The following is a 17,119-nucleotide window of genomic DNA, read 5'->3' as shown; positions in this document are numbered from 1 at the left end:
ATGATAGTCATATATTATCACAATCAGAGTTACCTAATTTAGAATCTTAGACCGTAAAGAGTTTTGTTAAACATTGTGCTATTAGTTGAAAATTTTGACAATTTAGTATGAAGAGATTTTGAGAAAAAAAGTAATTATTAGTATGAAAAACCACCAGCAGAAAAATAATAATTTAAATATTCAGTTTTCCAAAAGAAGAAAAATATCATATACAAATAGACAATGCATGAAAATGTGTCTTTATCTCTAATTTCTTATCCCCAGCCATGTCCACTAAATGGCTGAAGAATCATGTGTTCATGTGCCTAGGTAATCCTGTGTCAAGAGACTGCATGGAGGTTGTAGCGTGAACTTTGGGGAATTTGGGAAATTTACTGCATGTATAGTCAAGCAAATTGATTGACGCAGGGAAGGAAACCATCCAGCCAAATAATTGAAGAGGTTATTCCACTGCCTTAAGGAGCTCAACTGATGCAGCCAAAGTTTAGTTTTTGCCAAAACTGTCCCCAAAATAATTACAAGTCTCCATGCATGAGTGTTCTGTATGGGGTCTGACAAGAGTTAATTTCGTTGGTACATTACAAAATGGGGGGGGGCATATGGCTTTGATTTAAAGGCACTCTGATAATTGTGGAGAAGTTGTGTGCCCCTGTGTATGCAGGGGCATTGTCTGTGAGGGCACTTGCCACTCATAAGTGTCATTCGTCTGTACCACCCATTTTTTTGTAAGGCAGTTTCTTATTGGCCTGGGATTCATCAATTAAGAGAAGGCAGATGGACAGCAAGCTCTGGGGATCTGCCATCTCCACCTCTCCATGGATGAGACAACAAGCTTGGGCCACCTCTAAGGTCTTCTTGCTTGTACAAACACATGCTTTGCTGCCAAGTTTTCTCCCTGGGTCCTTTCTCAGACTTTATCAAACATTTTGTCAAATCAATTACAACTGATCAGACACCTATTCTACCACATCCTAGGGCACAGGGGCTCTTCACATTCTTTGGGCCATGTTATTGAATTAGTGAAATGTGTTTGGCTTCTTTTTTTATTATTTTTCTATATTCTTTGCTTACATTCCAAATGATTTCCCCTTTCCTGGTTCCCCTCTCCCCATAAGTCCCATAAACCCTCTTCCCTGTGCCCATTTCCCAATCAAACCCCTCCCACTTCTCTGTCCTGGTAATCCCCTGCAATGCTGGATCAAGCCCTCTCCTTCCTTCTTCTTGGGAATTATTTGATATGTGAATTGTGTCTTGGGTATTCAGAGCTTCTGGGCTAATATCCACTTATCAGTGACTGCATTCCATGTGTGTTCTTTTGTGAATGGGTTACCTCACTTAGGATGATATTTTCCGAACTGGCTTCTTTTTAAACTGAGGGCTCTGATTATCATGAAGCCTGCTGACTTCATGTTTCCACTGTAAGTATGCTGGTTAACTTCTAACTTCCGGATACCCTCAGCAGCTCCCAGACACTGCTTCATCCTGATGTCGCTTCTGGAACAATGGATGATAGCATTTGAGTTACCACTTAGGCATCTGGTGTTGTGAATGAATGAAGAATGAGAAGTGATATGATCACATTTAAAAATGTCCTTTTTTAAGTTTTAAGAAATAAAAATACTCTAGGCAGAGATATCATTTTTGTCTGAACAGAAAATTGTCACAATATCATGATGCATGAAGACTCATTGCATGGTAGAAGACGTGTTAGAATTGAGCTTCCTTGTTACTGTTCAAATTTGATAGATTCATATGAAAAAAGTGTTAGATTTGTAATTAGCATCTACTCTTGCAATAAACATTTCACGTGATTCAGTGGAACAACACTCCAAGTGGAAACAATAAAAGTAAATATGCTTCAACATTGCTTTGTGGGTTACATGAGCGCATATATATATATATATATATATATATATATATATATATATATATATATATGGATAAAAATAGTCTGTGAATAAGTGCAATGAGAGGAGCAGTTTGTTCTATCTATAAAAGGTAAACAAAAATATTTAAATTTGGGTGAAAATTAACTCAAAGAGATAAACAGGGTTTTTTTTCTTTTTTATTAGATATTTTCTTTATTTAAATTTCAAATGTTATCCCCTTTCTTGGTTACCTCTCCAAAAACACCCTCTCCCATTCGCCCTACTCACCAACCCATCCTTTGATGACCAACAAGGCCATCCTTTGCTTGAGCTTCCTTTGGACTGTGAATTGTATCTTGGGTATTCCAAGCTTCTGGGCTAATCTCCACTTATCAGTGAGTGCATACCCTGTGTGTTCTTTTGTGATTGGGTTACCTCACTCAGGATGTTATTTCCTAGTTCCATCCATTTGCCTAAGAGTTTCATGAATTCATTGTTTTTAATTGCTGAGTAGTATTACACTGTGTAAATGTACCACATTTTCTCTATCCATTCCTCTGTTGAGGGACATCTAAGTTCTTTCCAGGTTCTGGATACTATAAATAAGCCTGCTATGTACATAGTATATCATATTTCTTTATTACATGTTAGAGTATCTTCTGGGTATATGCCCAAGAGGGTCTTCCCGTAGTACAATGTTCAATTTTCTGAGGAACCGCCAAACTGATTTCCAGAGTGGTTCTGCCAGCTTGCAATCCCACCAGCAATGGAGTAGTGTTCCTCTTTCTCCACATCCTTGGCAGCACCAGCTATCACCTGAGGTTTTGATCTTAGTCATTATTATTGGTGTGAGGTGGAATCTCAGGGTTGTTTTGATTTGAATTTCCCTGATGACTAATGATATTGAACATTTCTTTAGATGCTTCTCAGCCATTCTGTATTCCTCGGTTGAAAATTCTTTGTTTAGCTCTATACCCCCTTTTTAATAAGGTTATTTGGTTCTCTGGCATATAACCTCTTGAGTTCATTGTATATATTGGCTATTAGCCCTCTGTCAGATGTCGGATTGGTAAAGACCTCTTCCCAATTTGTTGGTTGCCATTTTGTCCTATTGACAGTGTCCTTTGCCTTACAAAACCTTTGTAATTTTATGAGGTCCCATTTGTCAATTCTTGATCTTAGCACATAAGCTATTGGTATTCTGTTCAGGATTTTTTCCCCTGTGCCCATGTACTCGAGGCTCTTCCCCACTTTCTTTTCTATTAGTTTCAGTGTGTTTGGTTTTATGTAGAGGTCCTTGGTCCATGTGGACTTAAGTTTTGTAAAAGGAGATAAGAATGGATCAATTTGCATCCTCCAACATGCTAACTGCCAGTTGAACCAGCACCATTTGTTGAAAAGGCTATCTTTTTTCTAGTGGATGGTTTTAGCTCCTTTGTCAAAGAACAAGTGACCATAAGTGTGTGGATTCATTTCTGGGTCTTCAATTCTATTCCATTGATCTACTTGCCTGACACTACACAAATACCATGCCATTTTTGTCACTATAGCTCTATAGTACAACTTGAGGTCTGGGATGCTAATTTCCCCAGAAATTCTTTTATTGTTGAGAATAATTTTAGTTATCCTAAGTTTTTTGCTATTCCAGATGAATTTGATAATTGCTCTTTTTAACTCTATGAAGAATTGAGTTGGAATTTTGATGAAGATAGCATTGAATCTGTAGATTGCTTTTTTCAAGATGGCCACTTTTACTATATTAATCCTGCCAATCCACAAGCATGGGAGACCTTTCCATCTTCTGAGGTCTTCTTTGATTTCTTTCTTCAGAGATTTGAAGATCTTGTCATACAGATCTTTCACTTATTTGGTTAGAGTCACACCAAGATACTTCATATTGTTTGTGACTATTGTGAGAGGTGTCATTTCCCTAATTTCATTCTCAGCATTTTTATCCTTTAAGTATAGGAAGGCTACTGATTTTTTTGAGTTAATTTTATATCCAGCCTCTTTGCTTAAGTTGTCCATCAGCTGTAGGAGTTCTCTGGTAAGTTGTTGGGGTTGCTTAAGTATAGGATCATATCATCTGCAAATAGTGACAGTTTGACTTCTTAGTTTCTAATTTGTATCCCCTTTACCTCCTTTTGTTGTCTGATTGTTCTACCTAGAAATTCGAGTACTACATAGAATAGATATGGAGAGAGAGGGCAGGCTTGTCTAATCCCTGATTGTAATGGGATTGCTTCAAGTTTCTCTCCATTTAGTTTGATTTTGGCTATTGGTTTGCTGCATATTGCTTTTACTATGTTTAGGTATGGGCCTTGAATTACTGATTTTTTTCCAAGACTTTGAACATGAAGATATGCTGAATTTTGTCAAATGCTTTTTCAGCATCTAATGAAATGACCATGTGTGTTTTTTCTTTGAGTTTGTTTATGTAGTAGATCACATTGATGTATGTGATATAGATTTATACATATGTATGTGCATGTCTCTCTATACATATGTGTGTAAAATAAATAGATAATATATATAGCTAGGACATCCTGATTCACAAAGTAGAGGCCAGCTATGATCACAAACTTTTCCCTACTGATCTCTAAACCTGTATGCAGCAATAAGTGGCTATTTAATGACAGTAAGCTCTGGGATGATTACATAACAATTGATAACTGATACAGAGTTTGGTAATTTTATGTTGGGTGCAGCCAAACAAAAATATGAATTATGTAACAATGTACTGTTACATAGAATAGCCTAATTCTGAAGATTATTTGTAAAAAATATTGTACGGATGTTGTATTTACTTGCTATAAAGGTGTATTAAGTCACTCACTGCTATTGCTCTAAATTCATGTCACACTTCATATCCAATGCTTGTTTTATAAAGTTGTATACGCTAGTTTCAATCAATTATAATTGCCATATTTTCCAGCTGAATTTAGCTATTGAAAATTATGTAACAACTATGTCTCATTTTAGAGTTTTTGTCAAATCGTAATCTGTTTGATATAAAAGTAGTTACTTAAGCTCAAGAAAAACTATCAACTATGGAATATTCTGCTTCTAGTTGATGTGAAAGTGCTAGACTTTAAATATAAAATGCTTCCTAGAGACTTACCTTGTGAATATATAGTCCCAAGATGGTGGCGCTGACTTGGAATACTCTGAAATCTTTAAGAGGTACAAGTAAAATAAAGGAAGTAGGTTATGGGTGAGGAGCCTTAGGGATATCTTGCCCCTGGCCCTTTCCTCTCACACTATAATTCTTGTCCAGAAAGGAAGCAAAAACAGTTTCCATGGTCCTCCTGTATCATGTGATTCTCCCCAAATGCATGAAGCCCAGCCATCATAGGCTGAACCCTCAGAAACCCTGAGAAAAACATCGATCTTTCTTTCTTTAAGTTGTTTCTATCAGCTGCTTGTTTGGTCAAGAGTGATGAGAAAAGTTACTAATGCAGAAGGGATTGGGACTCTTAGCTGAGAATTCAGTGGTGAGTTTTTGTCTGAGTGTCTGATAAAATTTTTGACACATCTCTTTGCTGGCAAGCCAGTACTTGGAATCTCTTGATATTCATAAAATAAAAGTGCTGGCAAAATAAAATGCAGAGACTGGTCAGAGAGCTTAATTTGTCTCCCTTTATTCCTTATCTGTCCTAGAAATAGCCACAAGTATCATGTGTTCTGTAAGAAGACAGAATTCATCTTCCTAAATTATCGTTGGGTCCCAGCAAGGAGACAGGTCTAACTGCAGTTCAGCAGGCATTCTGTGGACAAAGAAGACAGCCTGAGCCACTGTCACTCAGCACAGAAATTAAGGGCTCATAGTGATGACATTCAATCAAAGTTTTCCCATTTGAGACATTGTTAGACCAACTGCCTTCTATTCATTTATACAAATGTCAAAGGAATCAACATGACTACTGGAGAAGGGGAATGTGAGTGTGTTGAAGATTTTACAGCTCTCCACATTCATTATGAATGACAAACTAGTCTGGAAAACAGTTTGAGAATAGTTACTGAGATTAATCTTACCCACTTCCTGTGAGATGCCATTATATAGCAGTATTTGGATGACTTGGGGCGCTGTGAGTGAGCTACTGGACAGACTGTTGTAACAATCCAGGGAAGAAAATACAAAGTTAAGAATGGTGAAATCAAGCAAAGATTCCAAAAACATATATGGTCACGTCATATAGCAGAAAGAGAAAAGAAGGTGAATCATGGGTGGATGCTGTCACTAATTTGCTGACAAAAGAAAGTTTAATTAGAGCCATCATGAATTGCCCAATAAGCATTCTTTTGAGTTACTATTGTCTAAAGGTAAATAGATTTGAAGGCAAACACTCAAAATTTAGTCTAGTGATAAAGGCTACCTCATATTAATGATATTTATAGAAGAAGGTCCAGGAGTCAATTTGTCCATGTGGCTGCAAAGGACAGTGACATCCCAGAGTTATATCACTGGGAGGAAGGAAGGAACAATCAACAGTATCAAAGCATCAGAGTGATTCAGTGAGCCCAGGTTTGAACACATACCCACTGTAGGCAAAAACGAAGGAGTCTTGGTAGAATGATGTTGGTAGAGTTGAAGGAGCAGAAGCCTGATTTCAAGCAGCAGAGAATGGAAGGCAAGGAAGAAAGAAGATTTGAGACATATTGACCAAAGTTCTGAGGCTACAATGGAAAGGATGCTAAATAGCAACTGTTCATCTAGAGGCAATGGCTCAAGAAGGCTGTCATTGATTATTGCAAGTTATTTTAAGGAAAAGGAGTAACAAAAATGGACAGAACTAAGGATACAAACTGTGGGTTCAGATACTCAACAGGCTTGGTTTGTTTGAGGTTTTATTCAATCATTTTACATTTCAGAATTAAATATTTGCCTATATATTTGGAACCTTAACAAAGAAAATGTGTGTCTCTGTTTCAAAAGTAAGCATTCCTTATACTCACCGAGGACCCAGTGATATCACCCAGCCATCATCTTCTTATCATCTTCAAGTCTACAAAATGATTACAGTGTATTTTAACAGGATCTTGATGGCTAAAAACAAAAATTAAGATAAATAAGTACCACCTGACACCAGAAGTGCAAACACAGTGCAAAGTTGCCTCAAAGCACAATGGAAATAAAGCCTTTTCAAAAAGCTCCACAACATTCCATCCCTGGAAAATAATAAGTCTAAATCATTGTTTCTACAAAAACATTGATATTTTCCCCCAAGCTAAGCAGATCTTCTTGTCTCTTTATTCTGTTTTCTAATTATTGGCTTTCTTACACATCATCAGTTTTCAGGCTTATCTATGATTGAAATGCATCTGCTTGTCACTATTCCAACTTCCTGGGTCTAAGATTTATCTTGTATTTACTCTAGTAAAGATCTAATGGGAATAGGTCACCTCATCTTCACTGAGGCCATTCTACTAGAGTGAGGGCTGAAGTTAGGCTCTCTTCACAGAGGAGACATACTTGTTCTGAGTGATTCTATTTGTGGTAGGCCTTGGTGGCTTTATATAGGGTTCCTGGTTGCTTCCTTGCATTGTGCTTTCAGAGCTATACCTGATCACAGACTGATCCTTTGTCTCAGACGCTATTTATTCAACTTAGATTTATTGACTGGCATATATAAAGGACCAAAATCCTGTAATGTCTTTTTTGTTGAAAGGAAAGAGCCACTTTTTTCAAAGCTAATATGAGCATAGATCAAATTGTGAAAACCATACCCTTGAATACATTTAAATATCATTGATGGGAAAGGATAAAGGAAAAGGAAGAGGAAGAGGAGAGGGAAGAAGAGAAGAAGGGATAGGGTGGAAAATGGAAGAGGGAATGAGAGGGGGAGAGGAGGGGAATGAAGGAAAGAAGATGAAGAGGGTGGGGAAAAGAAGGAGGCTGGGGAGTGGAGAAAAGACGGGGGGGGGGGGGGAGGAGGCTAAGTATGGTTGAGTTTCAATAAGAGAGGACATCCACTAGGTTGCATTCTCACTCCTGCCTGTATTACTTTTCTATTGCTCTGATAAAGAACCCTGATCAAGACAACTATAGAAGGAAGGTTTTGTTTGGATTTACAGTTCCAGGGTGATAGAGTCCATCAAGACAGGGCATGAGTCATGGCGGAAGGAACAGCTGAGGGTGTAAACCTCTCCAGTGTGGCCACACCTCCTAAGCTGGCCCCAAACAGCATCAAACACTGGTGGGACCAAGGATGGAAATGCCTGAGACTATTTCAGATCAGCACATTGTCCATAGTGATACTGGTTAGGGGGAAACTACCCAAGCTAATGCAAGCACCTGTCCTAGATTCACTATCCCTTCCCACAAGATCTCAGCAGCATTCTTGCCTGAGAGTATAATTTTTCCTCCTTGATTCATGGACTGGGTGTCTTTATCCAACTTGACCCAGGCAACATCCTTAGCTTTTTGCCAGAACAAATTTGTCATTCACAGGAGAACTATTGCTAAGGCTCAACTGACTCTGTATCCTCCTTTGTTCTGCAGCAAAACGCTGACATCAAGCCCGCTTGGAGGCCACAGCACTGACCACTGGCAAATTAAGCCCCAATTCAGCCTTTGCTGCCTAGAGACCTCCTGTCTCCCTCTGGATGTTTTCACAGTGGTAGAGAGTCATCACCATGCAAATTCAATAATTGTCCCTGTTTCTCTGAATTACTATTCTTAGAAGAAAGTCTTAGAGGAATAAAAGAAATAGGGAATAATTTTTGTACTTACCAAATTTATCTGATGATCATGTTTTTCTCAATACAAGGAAATCGTGGTACCCACTGTTATGGTTGAAATATACAGCACCCATGTTCCCCACATACAAAGCTCGTGTGTTAAACCTCATGGCAAAACTACATTGCCAGTTGATGGAGATTTGGAATTGTTGTTGAAGCAAGAGGACTCTGACTTCATTAATGGGCTAACCACATTGAAGCAGTCATAGCCAAAGGAGTTTTAGGAACCTATGGCCAGTTGGTGAAATAGGCACAGAGGGGAATGATGTTGAAAGATAAACCTGGTCTTTAACTCTTCTACATCACCACAAGGTGAGCATCTCTGCAGCCTCTGCAACGACTCATCCCTTATCTTATTCCCAAAGTCAGCCAACCATAGACTAAAACCTCTGAGCCAATAAGCCAAAGTGAGTATTCTCCCTTTTACTTTGTTTTCCTTGGATGTTTTGTCACAATGATACAAAGACACTTTTGAGATGATCTCAAGTAAGTATGGGCAAGCTCCCCAAATTTCTTTCAAACCATGGTCATTAGTAATGGTTTCAAGAGTGTAGCAAGCTCTATGGGGCCTTGTCATTGGGAAAGGTGCTTCAAGTTTAAATGTCTACAGGAGTCTCCAAGGCAGTACGTGAGGTAGGCCACCTGTAATACAACAGGCCACAGTAGGAAATGCAGCAGAGTAGACTGGAAATTGCTCTTAGTTGTACCTGATCATTGCCTTCTAGGAGTTTAGATCTTATGTTTTGAAATTTCTGTTTTAAAAGCAGCCAGAAACATGGTTTCATGTGTAATCTCATTCTTTTTCTAAAAAAATTTCGAACTAAATAGAAATATTAAAGCTATCCCACTGATCTTTTATAAAACTCAACTTTAAGGTACTAATGTACAAGCAGCATTCTAGGATTATTTCTAGTTGACAATTCCAAACAATATAGGGAGTAATTCAAGTTTGATAAACACACCCAAAGTGTTCTGATGCCTCCATTTAGCTATTCAGTCCTGAAATTCTCAGCATATAATGAGTTCTTGGTATGTATTTCTGTAATAAACAGATATGCTGCAGCATTATTGGGCCTGGTCATTTTCAAGCATCTTTAGCATCCTCCCCCACCCTTGGCAAACAGACAGCTGAAGGCAGTTATATAAGTTGTTTGCAGGAATAGACCAGAACAGCAGCAGTAGAGAAATAAGGATATCAGCAACTCATCAGAGCAGAGAGGCCTCAGGCAGGCCCTCCGAAGTTCTGAAGTTGAACTTTGAAACCATTCGGCAACACTTATGAGAACTGTGGAAATGAGTGCAATACCTTCATCTAGGGAGGAGTCAGGCCTGAGCAGCAATCTGTCCTCAGCATCCTCTCCACTTCTCAGCCCTCATTCAGTCTGGGAAAATCCAGAGAGTTCAAGGCAAGGTACAGGCAAATGAGTTGTCCTGCTTATAAGTGGACTAGTCATCCTCCTTTCCTCTCTCCCTTTCTTCTCCATAGCAGCTTCCAAGAGCTGGAATCCATCTGAGAAAGCAGGAGACCTCAGGTGCGGCTTCCCTTCACCCTCACGAATCTCTACAGAAGCGCCTTGCAAGGGTCTTTCCCTCAACGGACAAGAGACCAGTTCTACAATTTCTCACTTCCCATCTGAGCCTTGAGAAACTCTCCACCAAGACTTTCGTCCTGGAAGAAAGCCCCATGCTTCAGAAAACTACATCTGCACAGGCATCATCTCGTAAGAGCCTATTCTCTAACAGGAATGAGATGAACTAAGAATCATGATCAAGGGTTCTTTCATTTTAAAACAATTCCTCCCTGTAGAGAAAGCTCAGGTTTTCTAGCCACAGTGCACTTGCCTCTCTCTTTGAAGAACAATATAATTATAGTGAAAGGACAGAGAACACCATGCAGATTAAAATCATAAGTTCTTCGGTTTTCCTACAAACCTTGGTGCTAAATTGAACAGCACTCGGATGCCCTTTAGTTCACCTTCCAATGGAAGCTTTTTCAAAACTGGAAAGTTTTTCAAATCAGGTATATAACCAGCTAAACTCTGCCCTTACACTTAACCACTTACTATCCATGCCTTATATTAAGGAGCTCATTAAATGGCCTTCTTTCCTGTTTATTTTCCTTAGACATTACCTCTTTGGGCTCTTCCACTGAGCTTCTTTAGTATCTTTGTTTGAACAGAGAATAATACACTGGAGTCATTATTATGATATAAAAAAGAAAAAGAAAAAGAAATGCTCCTGGAACCTAAGATTAGTCTAAACATCCCACCCATACTTCAAAAGCTCCTTCCAGAAAATGAAGTCAAATTTCTATTCACAACACTTCTCTGATTCTTCCTCTCTGTGACAGTCCTCAGCTCCTTAGTCACCCAGGTAACCATCACATATACTCAAATCATTAAAAGCAGGTCTCAGCACAATGTACACTTCCTCACCCCAGAAACAGAGTAGTCTTTGCTTATTATTTTGGCTCAACAACATATATGGCTTCATGTCTGCTTAGTTAGCATGCTCATTTAGCTTAAACTAGTGGTCCAGGAAAATTTCAGCTACCATAATTCAAAAAAGAAGCTTCAGGAAAGCACAAGAAAATGGAGATCTTTATTGACACAGGCTACAGGACCATACTCTATTCCACAGTTCCATAATGTCGTTTCTAAAGAGATAATTATCTCCTTCATGGGATGCCAAAGTTAAAAGACATCACATGACTCATAAAACTGTCTCACCTCCTAAGATGCTGGCATATTTAGCCAAAAACTACAGAGGGCTGCAATCTTGTCTGTGAGATATACTGTTTTCCACAAAATCATGACTTTTTTAAATATATAAAGTGACTGTGTATGTTTCTAAGGCTTGTTTATCATTTTTTTGGTTATTTGCAAAATACTACCTAACAGTATAGATCATTCAGATAAGAAAGTTGTTTTTTTTTTTAATCTTCATACCACAACGACCTGTCTCTCAAAGAAACATGGTTCATAACTGTCACTGTCTTCAGTCTTCTATGGAAGTTCACCTCACCTCATCAACTCATTACTCAAGAGGGAATTTTCCTTCCTTTAGGATAACCAACAGAATTGACACTGCCATTTCCCTATTCCTTAATGAAGCCCTTTAACAAGCATCATTCGGTTAAGGACCAGAGCAACAACTGTAGGCTGGCTTGGAATGAAACATCTTTTCAACATTCTAATCGCCTTTCAATCCTTTCCCACAGGGCTTCTACTTTGGTTCCTTAGAGACAGAACTTCATTTTGTAGTCAAACCTAGCCTCAAACACCCAATATTTCTGTGTCTTTATATCTCCAAAAGGAGGCACACTGTCTAAGACTGGAAACTGACTCCATCTCAATTCAAAAAGGGCTATTTTTATTTAGCTCATTGATAAATTATTTGTAGTTCAAATAAAAGGTCAAATATAACCTAAAACTTCAGCTCCTAAAATCCACAGGGATAAATTTGTCACCAGCACACTCACATGGGTAAATTTCAGAAAAGGTGTATTTCTGATAAAATTGAAATGATATATAGAAAAGCATGTTAAAATTGACAATTTTCATGGAAAATTGAAGAGTAAAGTGGTAGACATAAAAAATTTGCTAAATTAATTGAAAAAGGAAGTAGAAATATTTTGTGATAGAATTGAAGCTTTATGTGAAAAATATTTCTGATAAAATTGTAGGAAAATGTAGAAAAACATGTTAAAATTGAAGTTATCATGGAAATTTTTATACAGATATAATAATGGTAGGCATAAAAGTATTATGAAGTTGATTGAAAGGAGAATTTTATAAACATTTTCTGATAAACTTGAAGATTTACATGGAAAATATTTCTGATAAAATTCAAGAAATATATAGCAAATATGTTAAAATTTAAGATTATCATGGAAAATTATACAGATAAAATGGTAGGCATAAAAATAATTCTAAGTTGATTGAAAGTGAAATTATAAACATTTTCAGGTAAAATTAAACATTTACATGGAAAATATTTCTGATAAAATTCAAGAAATTTATAGAGAAACACATTAAAATGGGCTATTTCATGGAAAATTATACAGATAAAATGGTAGACATAAAAACATTTCTAAATTAATTGAAGGTGAGATTAAAATATTTTGTGATAAAATCAGAGATTTACATGGAAAACATTTCTAATAAAATAAAAGAAATATAAAGAAAAACATGTTAAATTGAAGATTATCGTGAAAAATAATGTGCATGCGGCATACAATCAGTGGAGCAGCTAGGACAAAGATCTTCAGGCTGCCATTTGCACCAGGGAGCCAGGCATCTCCACAGTCTTCTGTACATAGACCCTGCCAGTTGGTCTCCCAGGAATATGGGCACAGGCTTACAGGCCCACAGGATGAACAAGCTCCATCCAGAGACAGCAAGACCAACCAGCACCAGAGACAACCAGATGGTGAAAGGCAAGTCAAGAACCTTACCAACAGAAACTAAAGCTACTTGGAAACATCAGAACCCAGTTCTCCTACCACAGCAAGTCCCAGATCCCCCAACACACCAGAAAACAAAGAGTTGGATTTAAAATCATATCTCATGATGTTGATAGAGAGCTTCAAGAAGGACTTAAATAACTCCCTTAAAGAAATACAGAACATGGGTCAACAGGCAGAAGCCCTTAAAGAGGAAACACAAAAATCCCTTAAAGAATTACAGGAAAACACAAACAATCAAGTGAAGGAACTGAACCAAACCATCCAAGATCTAAAAGTGGAAGTAGAAACAATAAAGAAATCACAAAGTGAGATATCTCTGGGGATAGAAAACCTTGGAAAGAATTCAGGGCTCATAGATGCAAGCATCAACAACAGAATACAAGAGATAGAAGAAAGAATCTCAGGTGCAGAATATACCATAGAAAATATTGACTCAACAGTCAAATAAAATGAAAAATGCATAAAGCTTATAACCCAAAACATCCAGGAAATTCAGGACACAATGAGAAAACCAAACCTAAGGATTGTAGATATAGAAGAGAGCCAAAGTTTACAACTTAAAGAGCTAGTAAATATCTTCAACAAAATTATAGAAGAAAACTCCCTAACCTAAATAAAGAGATGCCCAGGAACATACAAGAAGTCTACAGAATTCCAAACAAACTGAACCAGAACAGAAATTCCTCCTGGCACATAATAATCAAAATACCAAATGCACTAAACAAAGAAATATTAAAAGCAGTAAGGGAAAAAGAGCAAGTAACTTATAAAGGTAAACCTATCAGAATTACACAAGACTTCTCACCAAAGACTATGAAAGCTAGAAGATCTTGGGCAGATCTCATACAGACCCTAAGACAACACTAATACCAGCCCAGACTACTATACCCACCAAAACTCTCAATCACCATAGATGAAGAAACCAAGATATTCCATGATAAAACCAAATTTATACAATATCTTCCCACAAATCCAGCCCTACAAAAGATATTAGATGGAAAATGCCAACACAAAGAGGGAAACTACACCCTAGGAAAAGCAAGAAAGTAATCTTCTTCCAACATACCCAAAAGAAGATAACCACACAAACATGAAAATAACATAAAAAATAATAGGAAGTATCAATCATTATTCCTTACTATCTCTTAACATCAATGGACTCAATTCCCAAATAAAAAGACATAGACTAACAGAAATATTTTTTATGTTAATCTTAAATTTTATCAGAAAATGTAATTCCTCTTTCAATTAATTTAGTAATTTTTTATGTCTACCTTGTGAACTTTTTAATTTGATTAAGCAAAATATAAAATGAGAATTGGAATCATCTTAATGATTTGTTCTTCCTTTTCTCGGTCCCCAGATCTTCTAGTGATGTCTGTCTCTGCCAAGGTCTGTAACACATAGCCTTTGAAGGCAGAGCCATCTAATCCAATGTGTGTGGCTAAAATAGAAGAGACTCACTTTTCATTAACTATACAATTAAAGTTACTGTATAAATTCCAGATAGAAAACAGTTCTTGTTTAAATCATAGTTTAAGGATACATCAGATAGACTACTGACAGAGATAAATCCATTCTGACAGTTACTGTCTGTGTATAATTTAAAAAAAAATACCAAGACAGGATCTGTGTGTGTGTGTGTATGTATGTGTGTCTGTCCAAAGACACATGGTTGATAGGTTTTAACCATACTTAATATGAAGAGATGAGACCATTTCATTGTAAAATGCATTATACAAAAGTTTAGGTTCCATTGGGGCTTATGAATCAATGCATATTAGAAAAATAACAATGAAATACTTTTAAACATGAAAGGTGTCTTTAATCTCCTTATTCCTTTGTCCTTATTAAACCATAATGACCAGACTCATCCATGAGGGACACAGTACCTGCGTGCCACACCAAGGGAGGTCATTCTTGAATGTCTCAAACTCCTGAAAGGTTCTATACTGTGATAATTCCTTAAGGATAAACAATAGTTTTTTCACCAAATAATAGTTTTTAAATGAGAAACTTCATGTGAAATAGAGATGACTAAATTACCAATAAGAACTTTGTTACTTGAAGGTGTGAGTTAGTCAGAAAACTCTCATATCCTTTGCCCTGACCATAATCACTTCTCTAATAATAGAGATTGAAGATCACTTTGGAAAGAAAGATCAGAGAGCTGTATCTGTGTTGGGTTATTTTCTGTTTTAGCTATTTTCATTGTTGTTGTGATAAAATACTGTGACAAAAAGCAACTTAGGGAAAAAAAGAGTTTATTTTGAACCACAGTCTAAAGTTGTAAATTAAGTTATAAGTAGTACATTTATGTACATCACTGTGGGGGTAGTCATGGCATCAGGCCAAAGAAGCTTTTCATGTGACACCCATAATCAACAAACAGGACAAGATGATTGCACGGTCTAAGCTCAATTTTGATATTTTGCACAGGTCCAGGATTCTGGCTCAGAAAATGGTGCCACCCATGGTGGGCAAATATTGCTAACTCAATTAACTTAATAAAGATAATTCCCCACGGGCATGCCCAGAGGTTGATCTCCCAAGTGATTCTAAATCTCATTAAGTTGCTAATTAAGAATATTACAATTCGTTTTCTAAGTGGAGAAAATGGTAAGATGCTTTCTTATTTTCAAAATGCATAAATAGACTATATAAACACACACAGAAAGAGAGACAGACAGACACACAGAGACACAGAGACAGAGACAGAGAGGCAGAGACAGAGAGGGAGAGGAAGGGGGAGAGGGAGAGGAAGAGGAGAGGGAGAGGGAGAGGGGGAGGAGAGAGAGAGAGAGAGAGAGAGAGAGAGAGAGAGAGAGAGAGAGAGAGAGAGAGAGAGAATGTTTACTATATAAATACCCACCATCATTTTCACATCTTTTGTCAATTTGATTTCTTTTGCTGTATTCCTTAGCATGAACAGCTCATTAACCCACATAAGTGAGTGTCTCATGAGTTTCCTGTTGAAGTAGTCACCAGCCTAGATGATCTGGAAAAGAGCTGGAGATCAGAGATTGGCAGTTCATCTGCTAAGCTCACTTCGCATGAATGCAGTTGTGAAATCCAGGCTTTGGATGGTGACATAGTTTCTTGCTGGTGTGTGCTATAAGTTACAATTATTAAAAGGCCAGTACTTCTTATTTCCATTTAAATTACTCTGTAGGAAATGGAGTTATAAGATATAAGTTTCATCTTGTCTCCTACAAATGACAAATATAAAAATTTAATGCATGAAGGAGCAAATCGGTGTCTGTGTCTGAAACCAAGACAGAGAATTGCAGTGGTGCACTGGTGTAGAGAAACACCAGGCAGGAGACCAAAGGATCAGGAATGAGTTTGTAGGAGTGTTAGGACGTGATGATCAATCCTGGGGTATGCTCTCTACATTATTGCCAAAAGGCATCTAAAAACTAATAATAATAAAAGTCAGGGCTACTGATACCACAGGATACAAAACCTTAGAGAAACAAAACAAAACAAAACGAAATGAAATGAAATGAAACTAAACAAAACCAGCATAAATTAGAAATTTACAGCCTAAAAACTATAGTTCATGAAAATATATAAAGTCTTAACTAGCCTATGTGATGCTAGTAGTTCTTCAAAAAGCAAGAGTATTGGAGAGAGAGGGATGATATGGTCAAAATCTTTGGTATATTTGAGGAATTAGTGTTTATGAACTCAGATACTTTATACAACGAAGATGAACAAAAAAATGTTCAATTGAAAAATCTTCAATTATAACTGCTAAATAAAATAAAATGAGTTTAAAACCAATGTCATAGAAGTTGCCATCACTCTTATTTTCATTCTGATCATAGAGAAATCATAAATTTGTCAGCACAATAGATTACCATGAGCAATAGTAACACTGGGCAAGGTTTTAAAAGTAATTGTTACAACCAGAGTCTTGAAGGAAGCAGAATTCAAGAGAAAATAAATTTAATGGACTAAATAGTCTCTAATTATTTATGTTTTTATTTTACTGAAATCTTAAAGTATGGGGTAGGAGGATTGTGGTGGGGGACTAGAA

This window comes from Apodemus sylvaticus, chromosome 14, assembly GCF_947179515.1.
Source record: "Apodemus sylvaticus chromosome 14, mApoSyl1.1, whole genome shotgun sequence".
NCBI lineage: Eukaryota > Metazoa > Chordata > Mammalia > Rodentia > Muridae > Apodemus > Apodemus sylvaticus.
This window is presented reverse-complemented; position numbering follows the sequence as displayed.